This window comes from Pelecanus crispus, chromosome 8, assembly GCF_030463565.1.
Source record: "Pelecanus crispus isolate bPelCri1 chromosome 8, bPelCri1.pri, whole genome shotgun sequence".
In the NCBI taxonomy this organism is placed as follows: Eukaryota; Metazoa; Chordata; class Aves; order Pelecaniformes; family Pelecanidae; genus Pelecanus; species Pelecanus crispus.
Genome location: NC_134650.1, coordinates 14,590,696 through 14,610,686, shown reverse-complemented (window position 1 = coordinate 14,610,686; position 19,991 = coordinate 14,590,696). Strand labels below are relative to the sequence as shown.

Sequence of the window (19,991 nt, the reverse complement as noted above, 5' to 3'; positions counted from 1 at the left end):
ATCACCTTTGGCATGCCTATTTTCTCTCTCACTGACTCAGTTGGGACCTGTTACGAAACAAATCTAATTGTCACTTTGCTTATGCAACGCTCCACCAAAATATCACTTAGTATGTACACAGTGTTGTTGCATTACTTCTCTTTGAGAGAACGATTTGATGCAACACATTACTGACAAGACCAATAATTAGATTAATTCAAACAAACTGTCACACAGCTTTTCTCCACTCTGATGAACTTGAGCTTATTGTGCATTTAGAAAGTTCAGCACAAATTTTTGCCAATGGTTTTCATTTTCACTTTTGGTAACCAGAACCCGGAGAGGATAAAACGGTCTGTTTACCATTTTTTTCTGCTACTGAGCAGTATGACAGCAGCTCTAATATAATTCAACCTGCTTAGCACAGTAAAAAGGGCAAGTTAGGAATCAGAAATGTGTAGACTAGCCTTAATGGATGTTTTGTTTTCTTCAAATCTGTGCCTCCAGTTCTAGAGGAGAACATAGAAACTACTTTAGAATATGACATCATCAGATATTTTCATTTCAGAATGTCAGTGGTAATGAGCTGAATGGTGCTAGGCAACTGAAGTTTTTTGCATAATATGCCAGTGCCCTTCTTTCCTGACCTGCTTCTGTGACAAAGTTTGAACACTGCTGGATATGAAAAATCTTAATGATACTACAAATGTCTTAAGCCAGTGGGTGGAGTTTGGATACGAATGGGCCAAGAGCAGAAAATAATTATTTTCCTATTTCATCCAGAATCTGTACAGAAATGGAAAAGAGCACAGAAAAGTAGATTGTCATGGGGGCTGGAACTCGTGCTTGGCACACAAGATTGAAACCAGACACAGCTGACCACGGTCATGGGTACAATAGTGAAGGGTTGACTAGTCCCAGAGTCTCGGAGAGCCATTCTATTAATACAGGTCTTCACTGAGCTGAGGTCTTGCCCACTCCTCCCCACAGCACTATCCTGCTGCATCCTGCTTATACCTACCCAGAGCAGATGGCCTGAAGGTTTTCCCGCGTTGGGCATTTTGGGAGCTGTAAGCTAACTACACAAATACAACTTAACTACAAAAGAGTCTTTTGCTTCTTTCTTCCCCATGGGCACAGCCTAAGAGCAAAGAGCCACAGCACCTGTATGCGTCTCTGTATAAGACTCTGCCTCCCAGGAGGTGCTGAAGGTACAGTGATATTTGAAGTAGCCTGAGACTGCGCATAGGGCTGTAGCAACGAGGAATGTGTAGCATGCATGAGAGAGCCAGTTTTGCATTGCACTGAATTGAGCTTGGAAGCTGCTAGTGAAGCTAGGTTGATCTATGCCTTCATTACATGCACTGGGTACCACTGACTGCAGCCTCCAGGGACCACCTAACCCACCCTGTGCCAGCAATATGCATCTGGGAGCTTCAGCTTCCCAGATCAAGAATAGGCAACCAAAACACCTCCCTCTGGCTACACAGGCCTGAACCTGTAGTGTTTTACTGGCAATCAAAAGCGGAGTTTTAATTGGCAATGTGCTACATAGTATTCTGCTGGCACTGACAAACAGGCCAGGATAATTAAATTGGTGGGGGAAATTTGTTTATTCAGCTGTCTGGCGTTCAAATATCTAATTGTAATTCAAAGGAACATAACTGAAGCAAGGTTCTCCCTCCTGGAGGAAAGGAAATCCTGCTAAATAAAGTCTTTGCAAACAGAGGACACTAGATTATATGTTTTCAGTCTGTGCAAAGTGAACGAAAAAAACTAACTTCATGTATAAAAAGACATAGTCTTATTTTATAACCAATTAAACATCCATTTTCCAAAAAGAATAGTTTTTCTGAATGGAAAAGAAAAAGAAAATTAAATGCATTCTTTCACAATGGCAATGTGTTCCTGAATATTAATGTGATGAAAAAGCTTCGAAAGTCAAACACCTAGTTAGTAGAGAGTGGTGTACTTGACAGTGCAAGATTAGAAGATGAAAAAGTATGTTTGTCTAGGACTTGTCTCAAATCTAGAACAACCTTATTGAACAGCAGCCCACAGTCACTAAAATTTCCATTTCCTCTTGGTAATTATTTGTAGAAAAGAAATAGCTATTTTTTTGCTCATCTGCCATTTCAAGCCATTTTGTCACTCCAAATCTCAAAAAACAGCAAATGCTTTATGAGATTAGTGTGAGAGAGAGGAGAGGGAACACAGCCAATGTAACTAGGGAAAAAGGCCACTGAATTCCAGCTTTTATCTGAATTCCAAGTGGATCCTAAGTTAGCATGGGTATCCAATTGTCTAAATGTCTGTCTGTGTAAAACTGTACACCAGCCAGAAGAATCAGAGGTGCATCTCCATCCGGATGAGCCAGGCTTTAGTTGTGCAATGCCATTAATACTAATGAAAGTTCTAATGACAAAGCCTTTTTCATCTCCTTAAGACTTTCAGATCAGTTCTTCTGATTATATGGCCTAAATTTTGCAAGGGCTTTAAATGTCCCGAACAAATTCGATAAAGCCCAGATTATAGCCAAATGCATATTGAAAGCTGTTTTTATTTTTCTGACTGCTGTAAGTTTCCAAATCTAGTAATATAGGTGTGCAAAGAAACACATATTTACCTATTTGCAGATTACAGTATAATTTTTTGAAAGTTAATGTTTCAGACACTAATACAAAATCTCTCTGGTTGAGATACACACTTCTGACATGAATGCCATTGCAAGGTGTGTGCAAGACTGCTCTACATAAATCCAGTTTCCCTAATTGGAAAAGAGATGGTTTAAGAGGGTCAGAGCCCAAACTTGAAATTTCAAGTCATAGAGTCATTAAAGTTAGAGGGCGCTTTTGGAGGACATCTGGTCCAATCCATGCTCAGTTCGCCAGCTAAGCATGCGTGAGGTAGCTATGATTGTAATTACTTTTTTTATATATATAGATAGATATATAAAAATAAACCATGAGTGTGCCTAACATTCATTGTATGTGTCAAATTACTTGAAATACATCTTCACAAAGTAGATAGAGGGCAGAAATCACTGCATGCTAATAAACATTTATTAATTTAGATCAGAAAGTGCATTAATTTGGACTACAGGAATATTTGTGGGGGGATGACAGCACAAGATTGAGTCATATTTTTAAATTTTTTTTTATAAAATGTGCAAATATCTATGAACTAGTGCCTCACTGTACAATTACATACAAACCTCATTCTGCCAATGAGGTTTTTACCACGGCAGGGGCTAAAAATAATTTTAACTCATGTTTCTTATCTTCCTTATTATAAAATACATGTACTAATCCTAATTCTGCATTAAAGGAGTTGTTACTTGATTTTCTAACATTTATGTAGCTCTTTCAGGTGCTCATTGGTGAGGTGTAACTTTAGCACAAACTGTGATTACACAAACTAAGTGTTCAGGACTGGATTCTCCAGATCTTTGATAGTGCACATCACTCACAAGTTTTTTGCAATATCCCCTGGGCAACATTTAGTCATTCATGGAGCAAGCGTAACCTCTGTGGGCAGAGGTACCTACTGCAGGTAGAACTGGGTTCACCAACCAAGGCATAAAGAACTAATGAAAAGATGCTCTATTTCATTGGCATAGCCTCTTTTGCACGCCCCTTAGTGCTAAAGGTATTATTTCTATACTGGAAATATGTTGAAATAGTACAAGATTAGTTCAGTCAGTCCCAGGGGCTATTTCTGCTGAGAAATCACTGATGCATTAGGAAAATAATTTTTTTCCATCTTCTTTTTTGAACGTTGTCCAGCAGACACAGCAAAGCCCATTAGTCAAGCATTTCATTAATGTCCTGATACACTATTCTCTTAGCAGTCCAAACCCATGGAAGTCCACATTACAGTTTGGGAATCCATTCCTCTTTTTAATAGATTCAGTATGATTGATTTTCTTTTTTGTTTTAATTTCCATGTAAGTAAGATTGATACCTATGCAAAAATAATCATCACTTTAGTAAAATTTAACAAATAATTATTTTAATGGTATTTAGCTGTCTTACATTATTATCCTTTCAAGCCTTTTGGCTTAAATTCTTTAGTTGAAAATTCAAAATAAAGAGTGGATTATCTATTTCAAAATTACTGTGCTTTAGTTAATTGTTAACATAAAGTCAGCATTATAACTTTTGATGATCTCTGCTGTTCCATGACACCTTTGTATCAGACACTCTAATGTAACTTTCAGAAGAATCATATGTAGCATTTCTTGGAAAGACACTACCATATGTTGGTAAAGATACACTATACATTATTTAAAATCACAGACAGCAGCAATAATTTTTCAGTCTAAACTGAGGGACAGATTGGGCACATCTTATTTCATTAGTGAGCAATAACTCACAAAGGATATCCCTTTGAAATAAGGTAAATATTTCCTAATCCACAGGAACATGATTTTCACGACTTGTTACTAGTAGATAGGAAAGGATACTCTTCTCTGACGCAAAAAACTACCATGACTGCTCAGTCTTTCAACATTCAGACGTGAGGTCATATATTTAGCTGGTCAAAATCTCTATAATTCCAGTGACTTGAAATAAGATATGCCAATTTGTACCTGCTGTGGCTCTGTCCTTTAGCTTTTCTAAATACAGAAAACAAATTTTAACTATTTCCAAGTGTTCTATTAAGAAACGTCACACAGGAGTCAATTATCCCTGCTGGAATCTGCCTGCTATTGCATTGCTGTTTACAAGCAGAATCAGAGTAGCCACAAAGTGCCTAAAGAAAAAGACCTCTGGCAGTACTGGATAGCCAACAACTAATTAGTATAAGTCTAATTAAAACCTTAAGTTTATTTGTCAAAAAAATCTGAGACCAATTTCATCTTTTATACCAAGTAGGCTATAGAAGTTACAGAGCCTGCAGCAAAGATTTAGTAAACTACTCACGCATACAGTGAGTCTTCTACTTAAGGCACCAATGTTTTCTACCTCTCAGTGAAGGACTGAAACAAGGCTTGCTATTTTACCTAACAGCACTCTTTAACTTAATGAATAGTCAGGCTAAATTCATTCTCTGATGTGCATAAAAAATTACCCTAATCTATAGGTCATACATTATTCATGATGATAATACGGTCACTGTGAGGGAAGGACATATTCCAAGTTCCCACTGTGGATACAGAGAGGCTGTATGCAGATGTGACATATGAGTATGCAGAGAATAGCATATTTGCAGGAGAGTACAGTGTCTGTGGAAATCTAGCTGTATCTATATTCTCTCTTGTTAACTGCCAATCATATTTTAAGTAAAGCTATCTCAATTGAAATAGAAAAAGTTTTCACAGAGCTATATGCTGAATTCTCTCTCCCTGTTCATGTTTCTATTCTGTCCATTTGTATTGTTTAAATCCTAAGGCTGTGCCCAGGACCATGCTCCTATCTTTACCATAAAAATGATACCTATTTTCTATTTTACTAATAAATGTTCATCACAATACCCAACCTTCACTTTTCTCAGGATTGCAAATCATGTAATGTGAAGATTAATCTCTTCCCAAGTTGATTCCTACATCAGGATAATGCTTTGCTTAGAGGTGAAAGAGGAGATCCAGTCAGTTATCAGAAGTTCCATAAAAGGAAATGGAGACTGTTGAGAGATTTGGGCTAAGAATTCACAGAGAAAGTGTCGTCTTGTCCTGCTCCCTCCACCTAGAGCTCTAGCACTAGTAAGACTGCAATTCTGGTACGTGGATGGAGCTTTGTTTCAGAAGAGCCTGAAATACTAAATTCACAGTGTTTCCAGAAAAGCTTGTTTCAGACTGGGCCACTAGGGAGTATTAGCTGTATTTTGGCCACTTGTCATAATCATGTAGCGAGGAAGGCTGAGGAAGTTTGCAAGGAAAAATGTTTTTGCCTCTACTTAGTGGTTTGGGTAGGTTGGATTTTAGGTAGGTCACCTGTAGAAGGTAGTTTATTTCCTAGGCAACTGCTGCTGCTACAGCTATCATTCCATGTGTTCATTCATGCTAACATTCAAATTGTGTAAAGTATTTAAAAACTTGTCATTAAATGATCACTGGTTAAAAACAAACAAACAAAAAAGCTGAGTTTTTCTGTCATTCCTAAGTCACAGAGGTACTAAGTGTACAGGAAAGAATTATTAAAATAATACTACCATTCCCATAAATAAATCGCTACAGCTGAAACACTGAGATTGAGTAGGGACTGATCACACAAGCCTCAAAGTGGGTATTCAAGACCCAGAAATCACTAGAGTAGCACAGATGAGTACTCCCAGCAGATGACTTTTCAGTCATCTCTACAGTACATGACAGCCCTAGATTGCCAGCAATCAAACAGTCATTTCTGAAAACTATGCCTACATTGAGATTTAAAGGCCAGCGAGATTCATATGAACATTTACACTGTTTTCCACTGAATGAGATGATACCTGGCAACACAGCACCTAAGTATCATGCCGTGGATTTTACAGGCCACCTTCTAGTCATTCAGTGACTCACAGTATCCTCACTGGTACCTGCCAACCATTTTGAGTAAAGCAGTGCAATTATTAAACCTCTTCACAGACTTCTAAAATATTATATGGCAATGATGTTTTTGTATTAGTCACTATAAAACTGTCAATCATAGCAGACTGGTTTATCTGACAGTCATTCTACATCTTCCCCAAGATGTGCCCTCATTAGCTATTGCACGTTGTCACGTTATAAATTTTAGCCCTTCGTAGTTAAAGTATTTATTTTCCATATGGGCAGATTCAGTTGAATGTTGGTACAGCAAGTGTTTACACAAAAAGGTTGAAAATGAAAAATTTAACTTGGTTTAAAGTTTGTTTCCTTCCTGTAAGTTTGTGAAAATGGTTTTCAAAAAAGCCATTTGGAGTGCATTTATTGAGAGTGCTACCAATAAAACTTCTGGTTTGCAGTATTTACTGTGTTTTCTAGTTCACTTTAGTAAAAAATTGCACAGCAATTTTTGCATTGCACAACTGATTAGATTCAAGTCATGAGTGAGCATGAGGATTATTGTCTCTTTTTAAATATTTCGCATACCAACAAAAGGGGCTCGTGGCCAATTGTCAACAAAATTACCAGAAATGGGGACCAGTGTTAGCAGTCCTGGCAAAGAGCCAAAAGCTGAAACGTAGCACCCAGTCTACAATCAGTTTCTCCAGCCAAAAGGTGAGGAACATTGGTTAAGTAAGTTCAGATCTGTCTTCAGATCTATCAGAACAGAACAATGTAATTGACCAAAACTGAATTACACCACAATATAAAACTTGTGGGCAGGGAGAGGAAATACATGCTACCCCCAGGTAGGACAGCAAAATGTAGAGGGATGAAACAAACTTGTATAAACAGTAAGAAACAAGAGAGATAATTATAGAAACAGGCACACATCATTCATTTTGAACAGCCTGAGCTTGAAGTGCAGCATTTATAGTTATGAGAACTCTGGAGGAGTCTAAGATGTGATCAGATGATTCAGATAAGCCTCCATAAGTTAAGATGATTATTTCAAATCTTTTTGAGCTGGAATTTTGTATGAGTATATTTTCTTACATTTTGTTTACTGGAGGTTATATAAGCTACTCACGGGTCTCTTTTTGCTGTGGTAGTGGCCACTCATTTTAGTGGCCAGTGAAGGAAAACATTAGATAGAAATAAACAGAAAAAGGAGAAATAGGTTGAGATATTCTTCTGTATCATAGGGTTAGCTTGAGCTGACCTTCTACTTTAGTTGAAATTATCTAGCTATATCTAATTGTAAAACATGTAACCTTGGAATTATGTGAACCTCAGAAGGTTTATTTTTTGGTTTACATTCCTCTCCACTTCTCTCCCCTCTCCTCCCATCCCCTTCTCTCCTCTCTTTTCACTGTTCTATGTATCTCTGCATGTGAAATCTAAGGCACTTGGGGCATGATTTTTGCCTGTTGCTATTACTTAGCTCCTGCAGATTTCCTCTATAACTGGCAGAGCTCAAAAGGAGTTAATGGCCATTACTGAAATGTGATCTGACTGGGTCTTTTTTAGTGTGAGCTCTCTTCATTTTTTCTGGCTGTGTTTTATTGTATGGAATTGTCATCTGTTACTATTATATGTAATTTCTCTTCCCCAATAAGGTACACTGCTTTTAGAAAAGATTGCTCTAAAATCTCACTATAAATTAACAAGAGGAACAAAAAGCTTAATTCTATTCTCAGTGAGTAAGATTAGGAAAACATGGATGCCCTCCAGCCATCTATTTAAACAACATTAGCTCAAAAAACCCAATCGTATTGCTCAATTACATTTGAAAAATGAAAGAATAGAGTCTTGTTCTAGAATACCCTATGAGGTACCCATACTCATGGCTTTTCATAATATTGCACAACTTTTTTCTATATTCTGTCAACGTGGCAATTCCACCCAGAAGGAAGTCACTTCTAGAATCAAGCATTCATTATGTAGCCATCTTCACATCACTATCTGTCAATGTTTAAAAACAAACATGAGAGGTGCTAGAAATGTCAGCAGTTTTGCTTATTAAATAACTTTCCTAAGCATTTTTTTGAGATTTAGAGTACCTTTTTTGTCTACAGATGTGAGCTTTAAAATCCAAGTTAAACTGAATATAAATCCTCATTAGAATTAAATCTGTTGGGGAATGCTTTCATTCTCATCTTCTATGTCTCAGTACATAGCAAAGAACTGTAATGTGGTGTTCCCAGTGTCGGGCTGGGAGTCAGGAACATTGAATCCTTACCCCAGTTAAACAACTTGTGTCCTTGTACTTGCTATGATAAGCCAAATTATATCATCTCTGCATGTAAGTGTAAACCATTTTTACAACATAAATAGGCACATAAATGTGCTTTATTATTTGTGTTTGGTGAAGACTAGGCATGATGGTAAACCATCTCATTATGGAGGAAGAAACAATCACTAACCATGTGTGGTGGTACATTACCCGCCCCCCCCCCCCCCCCCGGCCCTGTTTTTCTGTTCTGTTTTTCCCCTTCACTCTAGCCGCTTTACAATCTCAGGAATTCCAGGCCGCAGCTTTTGTGTAGCGAGTTGGTCAGTTAAGCGCCCTTTAATTGTACTAGAAACTCCTACATGGCTGGAGCAGAAAGCAGCTCTGCCCTTATCAAGATTCATATTATGGCTAATGAAGGGAACGAGAACAAACAGCTGCCCCAGACAGCCTTGAAACAGGGTGGTTTCATCACTGCTGGAATTCCAACAACAAGCCGACCCAAATTGTGGCTCGGATGGAAATTTACTGGTGATTAAAGTCAATCATCTCACAATCCTATAAACGACAGTCCTAAGTGAGGCCCTTTGAGCTCTCCTGGACCGCTGTGGGCTGCACCAGCATCTCCCTCTGATCGAAATGTCTCTCAGAGTCAGCGAAAACTAGCAGATTCCGAAAGTCTGCTGCCACCAGAACTCCATTGCCGAAGATCGACAACGGAGCCTGGGCTGCTGAAATTCTTCACTCCTCGAGACTCTACTCTCGGCCGTTGAGAAATGCCAAGGCATTAGACATGAGTATTTCACTAAACTCGAGGGGAATTTTTAACAGGTATACTATTTTCATATATGCATTCATATTTGTGAGTGTGCATGCGTGAATCAATTTAAGTAGTCTGTAGATGTATGATTTAATTTTAAAGGGAGTTTCATACTGCTGTATTATTCTTATAGCATTACTCTCATAAACTGTTGACCAAGTCTGAGAATAAGAGTGGGCCCAGCCGCACCTAGGCTCCTCTCTGAGAAGGAGTTTAGAAAGCGAGGGGGTCCATTCTGAACCTCGTGACTCAACGGGAGGGATTCTGTATCCCCTACATTCATGAGGAGTGGCTGAGAGAACTGGGGTTGTTTAGCCTGGAGAAGAGGAGGCTGAGGGGAGACCTTATCGCTCTCTACAACTACCTGAAAGGAGGTTGTAGTGAGGTGGGTGTTGGTCTCTTCTCCCAAGTTGTTAGCAATAGGATGAGAGGAAATGGGCTTAAGCTGTGCCAGGGGAGGTTTAGACTGGATATTAGGAAAAATTTCTTCACGGAAAGGGTGGTCAAGCATTGGAACAGGCTGCCCAGAGAGGTAGTGGAGTCACCATCCCTGGAAGTGTTCAAAAAGTGAGTAGATGTGGCACTTGGCGACATGGTTTAGTCTAGTCTACCCTTGATTGGCTTAGAGTAAACTTGGTAGTGTAGGTTAATGGTTGGAGTGGATGATCTTAAAGGTCTTTTCCAACCTAAACGATTCTATGATTCTATACATACGATTTCTCCCTCTCTCTCTCTCTCACACGTAACCCAATTTCCTTTATACACTTTTTCTATGTACTAGATATACATATATACATATATATATTATCCTTATTCATATAAACCGTTGACCAAGTCTGAGAGTAAGACTAGACGTAGCCACACCTAGGATCCTCTCTGAGAAGGAGTTTAGAAAGCAAAGGGGTCTATTCTAAACCTCGTGACTCAACGGGAGAGTCCCCCTTATTCCATATATACACAATCCCTTTATGAATCATTCTAATTCAGTGTGATTTAATTTTCTTTTATGCGCTTCCATGTAGTAATAGAGTGAACCTTGCCATCTTCGAATCTGTAACTAAGTCACTGTTTTGATCAATTTTGTCTAATCACTTTATTAATCATTGATGATTGAGTGCTATTAAAAGTATTATAATCAAATTCTGCAATTTGCTACAAGTAAATTCTAACTGTTACTAAATCAAACTGTGTAAAGTCACTCATTCATAGTGAATTGACGTAATCAGGATTCACAAACCTGCATTCGTGACACCATGCCTTAGGAAGTGACATTGCATTGCTGGGAATCACACTTCCATTGCACTTAGCAGCAGTCTTGTAGCCCATATCTTTGGGAAACCAAGTGTGTCAGATAAACCCAGAATGATTAGGGAGCCAGTCAAAAATAAATTTAAAACCAGTATAGGTTTATTCTGAGTATATTCTTAATTTTTGCTTCATTCAGATCATGGAAGTATCATTACTGAAATGTTTATTAGATAGAAATGTGTCTTGAAGAAAGAGCTGAATGAACAGAAAATAGTTGCTTGATATACATGTCTTTAATTAACTCATCATGAAGCTAACCCATTCACAAAGTGAGTGTAAGCAAATGGTGAAAATTAAACTGGGTTTTGGTCGGGTTTTTTAAACAATGCTTCTGATTTAACTTCATTTTTAATGCATGGTAACCAATAGTAACCCATGTGTTCCCACATAAACCAACTTATATCATGCAAGACGCTGTTTGCACTCATGCTCATAAAACAGACTGTGCAGGGGTGGACGTGGAATTTAGTTCTGATAACAGGGTAGATGTGTGATACATTAAGAATGTAAGTGGCAAGCAAATGTCTCTATGTCAGCTGAGTAGGAAAATTGTCAACAAGTGTGCCTGAATTTCCCCTATGGAATTTATTTATTTTGATGAAATGGCCTATGTTGGTTTTGTTGTGGAATTCTGATGGACTTTCCTTGGTGGTTGGTAGTATCAGGATAGCTTCAGGTCAGAGTCTTGTTAATTCTGTGGGGCATATGAACATCCTAGCTCTAGGATAAGGATAGTTAGCACCTCTGTTGTAATATACACCCAAGCAGGGTTATTCAATGGCAATGTCACCCCATGCCTGTACTCCTCTATGCTGCTTCCTGTGTCCGCTTCTCAAGGCCTCTGCTGTTGTACTAGGCTTGTATTTCTCCACACTACATAACTATGTAAACAACTTATTCTTCAGAGTCACTGCTTGTTACTATTGTCTATATAAAACTATGGTTGTACCATCGCTCTCTACAACTACCTGAAAGGAGGTTGTAGTGAGGTGGGTGTTGGTCTCTTCTCCCATGTAGTTAGCGATAGGATGAGAGGAAATGGGCTCAAGCTGCACCAGGGGAGGTTTAGGTTGGAAATTAAGAAAAATTTCTTCACGGAAAGGGTGGTCAAGCATTGGAACAGGCTGCCCAGAGAGGTGGTGGAGTCACCATCCCTGGAAGTGTTCAAAAAATGGGTAGATGTGGCACTTCAGGACATGGTTTAGTCTAGTCTACCCTTGATTGGTTTAGAGTAGACTTGGTAGTGTAGGTGAATGGTTGGACTGGATGATCTTAAAGGTCTTTTCCAACCTAAACAATTCTATGATTCTATGATTCTGTACAAAAAGTCAAACAAATTAGCCATAGACACCTGGTCAATTAGAGAAATTCCTGTGGCAGCTAAATCAAGTAAAACAAAGCTGTGGGCAGGTCAAGAAAAGTTCAGACCCAGCAGGCCTGACAAGCCTCTGCCCCAAGGCCTTGCAAGCTCAGTGCAAAGATTATGGCCTGTCATTAGCAATGGCAATGTTGTATTGCAGGACTACATGCTACAGTTCAACAAATGTTCCTTCCAAGGCAGGTATTGATGCAAAGCTGCTACATCTTCCTTTCCTACTTATGCCCCACTATGACAAATATTTTGGAACACAATTTCAAAAAGAAATGCTGGGGTACAGAAAAGGATGTAAAACACATACTTTGGATATCTATTCCATAGAAAGAAAATCTCACTATTAAGTATATTCAGCTTTTTATGCAAGAACTTAAAAAAATCATTTTCTGAAAAATAGTAAATTGGTTTAATCGTGCTAACTAATAAATAATATGGTGACCCTGCAACTTTATTTTAATGAGAAGAAACTGTGTATGTGTTCACTCAGTGTCTTATTTCTCTCTTTTTGGCCTTTCTATCAGTCTCCAATATATAAAATGTAAGGCACATAACATGCAAATTCTACCTAGCTCTGAAATTTTTGACGTTTGAGTGGGCTAGGCATAATGATCACTGCAAAGCCTATCTTCCCATGCCTTATATTTAAATGTGACTATTAAAGCTAGTCAAAACATCAGGAAAATAGGAGCAATTTTTATTTCACACACACACAAACATATGTCTCCCAGACTTTTCTTTTTCCTCCAGAAATATTTTGGCGTACCTTTTTTGACTATCTCTCATCAATATAGTAGAATTTTATGTTATAAATTGTCATTGTTCTGATTATGATCAGAGAAGTCTGTCTTTATATAAGGAAAGAAACTTTAAAGAGAAAGCTACTAGAAGCTTCTTTTATAAGTAGATGGTATTCAGAGATAGAGAAAGTTGGATGCCTCATAACTCAAAAAGACGTCAAGAATCACAACAATAACCAAGTACAAGCAGAACCTAAGAGCGGGTTTGATTAATGTGTGGAACTGGCTACAAGGGTCAGAAATAGCAGTAGATGTAGCCATAAGCATATTCCAAAAACATTATCTTGAAAAAGTGCGTTGGGAACCAAGTTTATAAGGTGCAACTATTACCAATTTATTTCTGAAATTCCTGGAGGGGAGAAAGCACATTAAGGTCTAGGAGATGTAGACTCAGCTGTAACTAGAGTTGCAAAATATGTTTAGCAATGGAATAATACAGAATGGAGAAGATACTACAGAGAATGATACGAAGTACAGAAAGACGTACAGAGGTGAAAAGGTTTCCTTCAGTTCAAAAGATTATATAAGAGGAATTCTTTTTTCCTCCTTGCCTTCACTGCAGCTCTATACTGTGGCTAAATCAAAGGATCCACTAAATGTGCTGCAGGAGGTGTTTCAGATGTAAACCAAATTGTCCGTATATTCAGGCCACAATGTCCAGATCCCCAGCAGGTTTCTTTGGCCCTTTCTCAGAGCTCTATGGCGCATCCACCATGGCATGACAGCAATAAGCTTTAAAGATGAATTGATACAAGACCAAGCAGTGATAGGCAGCTGCTACCATCTGATTACTAGGTCATCTTGAACTAGCGCATTCCCAGCTGTGGGGGCTCCATTTAAGGATGTGAGCACCAGCTACATGTGGTGTCATTTATGAATATTGTACTGTTTTGAGCACTGAAGCAAGATCCATGAAAATGTTTAGTGTAGCCGCACAAAGCATCATAGCAACTAAGAATAAGCTAATTGGCAAAATGCAGATGGTTTCAGGCTACATTTTCTTAAGGTACAGAGAAGGCATTATGATGCTTCAGATGTTGGTCCTTTGTGGATCTTATCCAAACTGCATAGTCAGGAATTTTGTAAAAATAGGAAGAGTCTTTTCCTGAGTCAAGCAGATGCCAGATGGGACCATCAGGTGAGGATGGAGACCTGAAAACTTGGAAAGAGGGCAAACCCCTGAAATTAATGGAACATGAGCAGAAGCTAAGGAAGGATAAAAATGTTTTACTAATCATAGCATATCTTCCACATGGATAAATTCATCTTCAGTTTCCCTTGCTACAGCTCTAGCAGCTTTTTATGAGCTACAGACTTATGCAGAATAACTGGCAGAGTATTGATGAGAAGAAATTCCACTAGAAGCCACTGAAGCAAAACTTCTACATGAAGTTTATCCTTCTGAATCCCTGGGGAATTTGGCAAACATACCATAATAATTTGTTAAATAAAGAACAGGTGCTATTCCAAGTCCCTACAGTTTTCCAGGAGACATTACCAGTGAAATAATTTAGAAGAGAGGACATAATTGGAATATACTTAGAATCATAGAATCGTTTAGGTTGGAAAAGACCTTTAAGATCATCCAGTCCAACCATTCACCTACACTACCAAGTCCACACTAAACCAATCAAGGGTAGACTAGACTAAACCATGTCCCAGAGTGCCACATCTACCCATTTTTTGAAAACTTCCAGGGATGGTGACTCCACCACCTCTCTGGGCAGCCTGTTCCTATTTGCTGGCAATGTTGGAATTTTTAGCTTATATCTGTCATATTTTCCAGGATTATGCTTTTTGTACTGCCAACTGCTCATATTCTGATCCTGGTGTAGAAAACCATGTTGGTAAACATTTAAACACAAGTGAACGTGCTTTCCTGGATGACGGCTTCAATGCTTAAAACTTTGCAGAATTTAACCCCAGTTTAGCTACCTCAGCCAGTTTCCCAAGGTGTCTTTGCAGACATGATGTCTCTGTTAAAGAAATACATCCTTCACATGCTCTTTGGAATTCTTGCAGGTAAGCTAAAATGAGAAGTCCTATTTAAAATATGTGCTATTTATGGTTGTACATAATTTGGCTATTAAGCTGCTGGGTTTTTTTAATTAAATCCTTTCATTGCTATTTTATTGAGGAGCTCAGAACATTGCATATGCAGGTAACAACTGCAGATAACAAATGTTTCTCATTTTTTAATCTGAATATATATTACATTGAATTTAATCACCTGTGCTGCTCATCTACTATAGAGAGATTAAAAGAGATAGTACTTTAGGCACCATAATAGAAGAACAGATTTTACAGATACAGTACGTTTCCTCTTTCTTTCTTCTTCTTAAAGCTGAAACAATTTTCTCTTCTAATACTCTCCAAAAGCCTTCACATACTCAGAACTTTTTCAAAGTTACAATGTGAGCTAAAATTCTTGGTTTCTGGCCAAAGATTAATTTTATTTCAAAGCTTAAAATAAAATCCACTTTTTGAAATCTGTAAGGCTAAAATTATTCCTATTCCCTTGTAAAATCAAATCTATATAGGGTTTGTTTTCACACATATAATCCCTAGATGACTGAATAGTAAATTCTGGAACTCATTATAGAAATAATCCTTATTAAGAAGTATACCCAGAGTAAAAGTGATTGGATATTAAGTAGTTAAAGTGTATTAAGTGGGTATAAAAGTGGTTAAAAGTGGTTGGATATTAATAGCAAATAATTTGGAATTGCTTAATTTAATTTCTGAGAAGTGAACTCTCTCTGGAGACAGTAGTGGCATATTGTGAGAGGAAATAAACACGTTCCTCACCTGGGCGAAATAGAGGTATCTTAGTTTTACAACATTTTGACATCAAGGAGGCAGGGCTGTGGATCTGTATCACAATAACCAGTTGCAGAGAAGAATACTTTCATGTTGCTCCACATTGTCTTTAAATACGGTGTTCAGAGCCTCATTAGTTATGCTGGACCTGGAAGTTAAGAATTTGGCCCTAAAGATTTGTGGCATCTTTAATCTTATGTGTTGCATTAGAGCTTTTGTAAGGTTTTAAGTGATTTTAAGTGCATGCTTTAAGTCTTTAAAGCAGCTTAGTGAGGTTTTTCAACATTTCCTTTAGAAACGAGGGAAATAAAATGAAAAGAAAAAGCCATGATTAATGTAATATTGATTTTCCTCACCCCAAAGAGCTTACAAATATCTGATATGTTTATTTAATCCAATACAGTCTTTGATACTAGTTAATTATTTTGGTCCAATAAAACAGCAGTGATATTTGTGATTGTATTCTAAGGTCCTCCAAGTATTTTACTGCTGGTAACCTTCCCCTCTTCCAAATCCTTACCTTCCAAGAAAATAGTGATTCCTTTACTATGTTACAAAACAGAATTGTAATACTCAAACGTATTTGGGTTCACAGCCCTCACAGGCTGTAGGAGCAAAATGCATCATTTCAGTTATGTATACAGAAGCCAAAAGGTGTCTTTTCAGTCTTCAAGTTCAGCTACTAAGACAGTTCTTGGTAGTGTAGATACTATTACATGGATCACACACCTCATCTTCTTTTCCAAGCCATCTTACAGCATGACCACTCCTCCAACCAAAGTTACTTATTGTATTAAGTGAGTTACTTTCTCTGCTTCTCTCTCCTTCTGCAGCATAACTGAGAGCTGCTACCAACTTTATCACTTGTGTTCTTATTTGAGTGTGGCATTTCCCTGCCTCTAACTTCCAAAACTTATACACAGGCTATCGTCACTTCATGCCCAAGGTTGCCCTACATTTGTCACCTTTGTTAATTTGATTATAAGAAGTCATCTTTCTGAATCCCTGCACTAGTTTTCTATCTCAAGTAACAGCAGGCTTCTTGTGAATATGGTAAAAATGCTGTATAACTCTAGCCTTCATAATTCACCTCCATATCTCCTTCAGTTCTCCATCCTATTCACAGTAACTGTACAGCCTTTCTGGGCTCATAACTAAAGTCCTTACTCTCTGTATTAAGTAATTCTAAGAGCTATCAGTGATTCATCTGCAGAAGGTCAAGCTGACTTTAATTTTAATTTTATGTCATTTATTTGGTGACATTCTTCATTCACTGATATTTGTGTTCTTGTTTGCCTTTGGTGTGGTATCTATTTGGGCAATGGTTTCACAATTGTTTTGAAAATACTGGCCATTACCACAAATAAGCATGAGCTAATGATCTACATATAGAATTATATTATTGATTTTTGGGGGTCAGGTGATTACTTTTTTGCACACAGGCAGTTTGAATGCCTACATTTTGGAAGAATGGCTCTTAGGCTGATAAAAGTAGAAATGAGAGACATTGTTCAAGATAACAGAAGGGGAAAGATGATTGCAGACTCCTTGATGAACTGTTCTCCCTTGCCTGCATCAGTATCTGCTGTACACCTGATTGAAACCTTCTTAGTGTTAATCTACAGTGTGAATTCTTTTGTGTCTTCATCAGTTTTTGGAGAGGAAAAGCAGAGTAAAACGCATACTACCCTTTCATAGGATGTACAAGAAATGGCCAAGAGATGACTGATCTCTTTACCCGACCATTATGAGCATAATTCATTCTGCTTTGGTGACACACTGTCTCCAGCTTTAGCAAACATATGCATAGATCAGTAGGTAACAGAAGTGCATTATCACTTAATAATATATTGAATAATATATTGATTAGTTTAGTAAGGCTTTCTAGCATTAGCTCATTAATATTAATTGTTCTTAATTGTTCACTTTCTCATTCTTTCTCCTTCTATCTCTTTTTCTCTCTCTTGAAAAATAATCTAAGGGAATTAAATGAAAGTGGAATTCAGTAGATAATCCTCAATCTGTCGCCGAAGGCAGATTTCTGTTTAGATCTGAAGATATCGTACTACAGATTAACAAAAGCTTCATACGACCAGAACATGCTATTTGTGTTACATAATATAACACTGAATCACTGTTGAAGGAAAACATTCATCTTCTCATATCACCCACTGTTTTCCAGGGAATTCTGTCAGAAGGTTATTTTGGGTATGCATGAGATCCTCTTTAAGATGCATTTCTCATCAATGTATAGAACCATAGGTATTTTTCTGTAGAACGTGGAGCATTCAAAAAGCTTAAGATGATAAATAGCTCAGAAAAAACCAGCCTTTCATCTCAAGGGTTCACACCAAAGTCCAAGATGACATTCAGTAAAAAATACAATTTCATACATGATTACCTGCATCATTTGGAAAGAGCTAATGCAAGCATAAAAAGTAGATCTCTTCTCCTCATTCCATTTCTTTCAAATGCTCATTATTATCCTTCATTCTTTTAAGTAGGTTTTTTTTTCCGTAGATTGATGTTTTATTTCTGGTAATTATCTGTATATGTAGGCTTAGGTTTTGTAAAAATGTTATTTCTTTAATGTTTTGCTGGCTGGCTGTGAACAGGCAAAAGTTCTATCCTGTAAGAGTAATATTTAGTTTCATATACAATGGCCAGATTTCACAGCTAGGCCTACACATTGTGTTGTACTTTACTGAATATGTGTGAAAATGTCCTTCCACTAAATCTGAAAAAAATAGAACGGATGCTGTAGAAAAGAAAATCTGACTTGCACAGCGATTAGTGATTTTCTTCCTTAATGATAATCGTTTGTTGCATTGAGATTCTTGTATAAATTACTGAAGTTCTATTACCTGCTATCACTTTGCAGTAATCATAATATAATAATTACTCTGGGTTACATCAGCTATATATTGTGCCATGTATTTTGCATCTGGCAGATGCCAATAGCAGAAGCTAAGAGCAAAATCAGGGTGGGAATATAATGATGCTTCTCTGGTAAAATCTCTGCACTTCCAGAAACATGCAGCTAGAGATTTCCTGTAACAAAATGTCACTACTGAGTTTAATGGACTTTGAAGTATTTTTCTTCTTTTTGGATCTATATAAATCTCTGAGCTCTACATTACCTCACTGATTAGAAACAAAACCATTTTCATAAGTTTTCAGGAAGCCAATGATAATTTCATTAGGTGCTCTATGCCCTTTATATAAGAGAAGACAAGTGATGCTTCTGTAGTCAACTTTTTCTATGTTGCTTGGGCCATCACATGAAAAAGCATTATGCAGCTGAGGTAGTCATTTACATGGGAAGGTGTTTGCTACATTTCTCTTCTGCTTATGCAGTCACTGGTGGTTTTCAGCAGCATTAAAGCCTCCTTTTCTTGACAGTAGTTGTGTTAAAAATATTATCCAGTTATATAAATAAGAGGATATCACTGTGTGTCAGACTGAATACCCAATATTCAGTCTGACAAGACTTGCATATTAATTTCCTGTCTCAACTAAACAAGTACCCCAGAATCACACTAGGTGTAATCCTCACTGTTCTCTCAATAGCTTTCTTCAACCTACCACCTTCACTCCTCTTTTACCTCAGTTTGTCTCAGCCAGTTGGCAGGTGCTGGGACTTGTGAAAACATGTACCCACTATCTCCCTCTTCCCACTCCTTTCTCATATGGATGAAAAAAAAATAGTTTTTTGTAAATTTCTCACACTGAAGGAGATGGTTACACATTCTGATATAAATGAATTTCTAACGATTTCATACGACAAGTTTAAAAGCAAGTAATATTATTTTCTTGTTTACAAAGATAAAATTAAATGCTGTTTTCTCCACCTTCTGGCTTAGTGCAAAGCTGAATTTCTTCTTAACTGGAAGAATCAAACAAGCAGGTTACCTCTGGACATCGCAAATAGAAAACTGGACCCAGTTCAAACAACAGCAAAGCTCCTACTTACTGCACCAGAGCTCTTCTGAGCCAGGAGTTTACCTAAATAAAATGCCTGTAAAGACAATATGCCTCTGTAGGTGTACACACTAGGTGAATTCAGGCTCTCATGGTATGCTTTTTATTAACATCATGACAATTCGGGCCATAACCCAGTATCAAAAGGAAGCATGCAATGAATGTTAAGGTTT

The 19,991-nt window shown here is 37.7% G+C and overlaps 1 protein-coding gene across 1 annotated transcript in view; it reads right to left on the bottom strand.

The window, feature by feature from the left end:
• GABRG2 (gamma-aminobutyric acid type A receptor subunit gamma2) overlaps positions 1 to 19,991 on the bottom strand; it is a 79,451-nt gene that overhangs the window by 53,062 nt on the left and 6,398 nt on the right. The gene's annotated exons all lie outside the window — the stretch shown is intronic.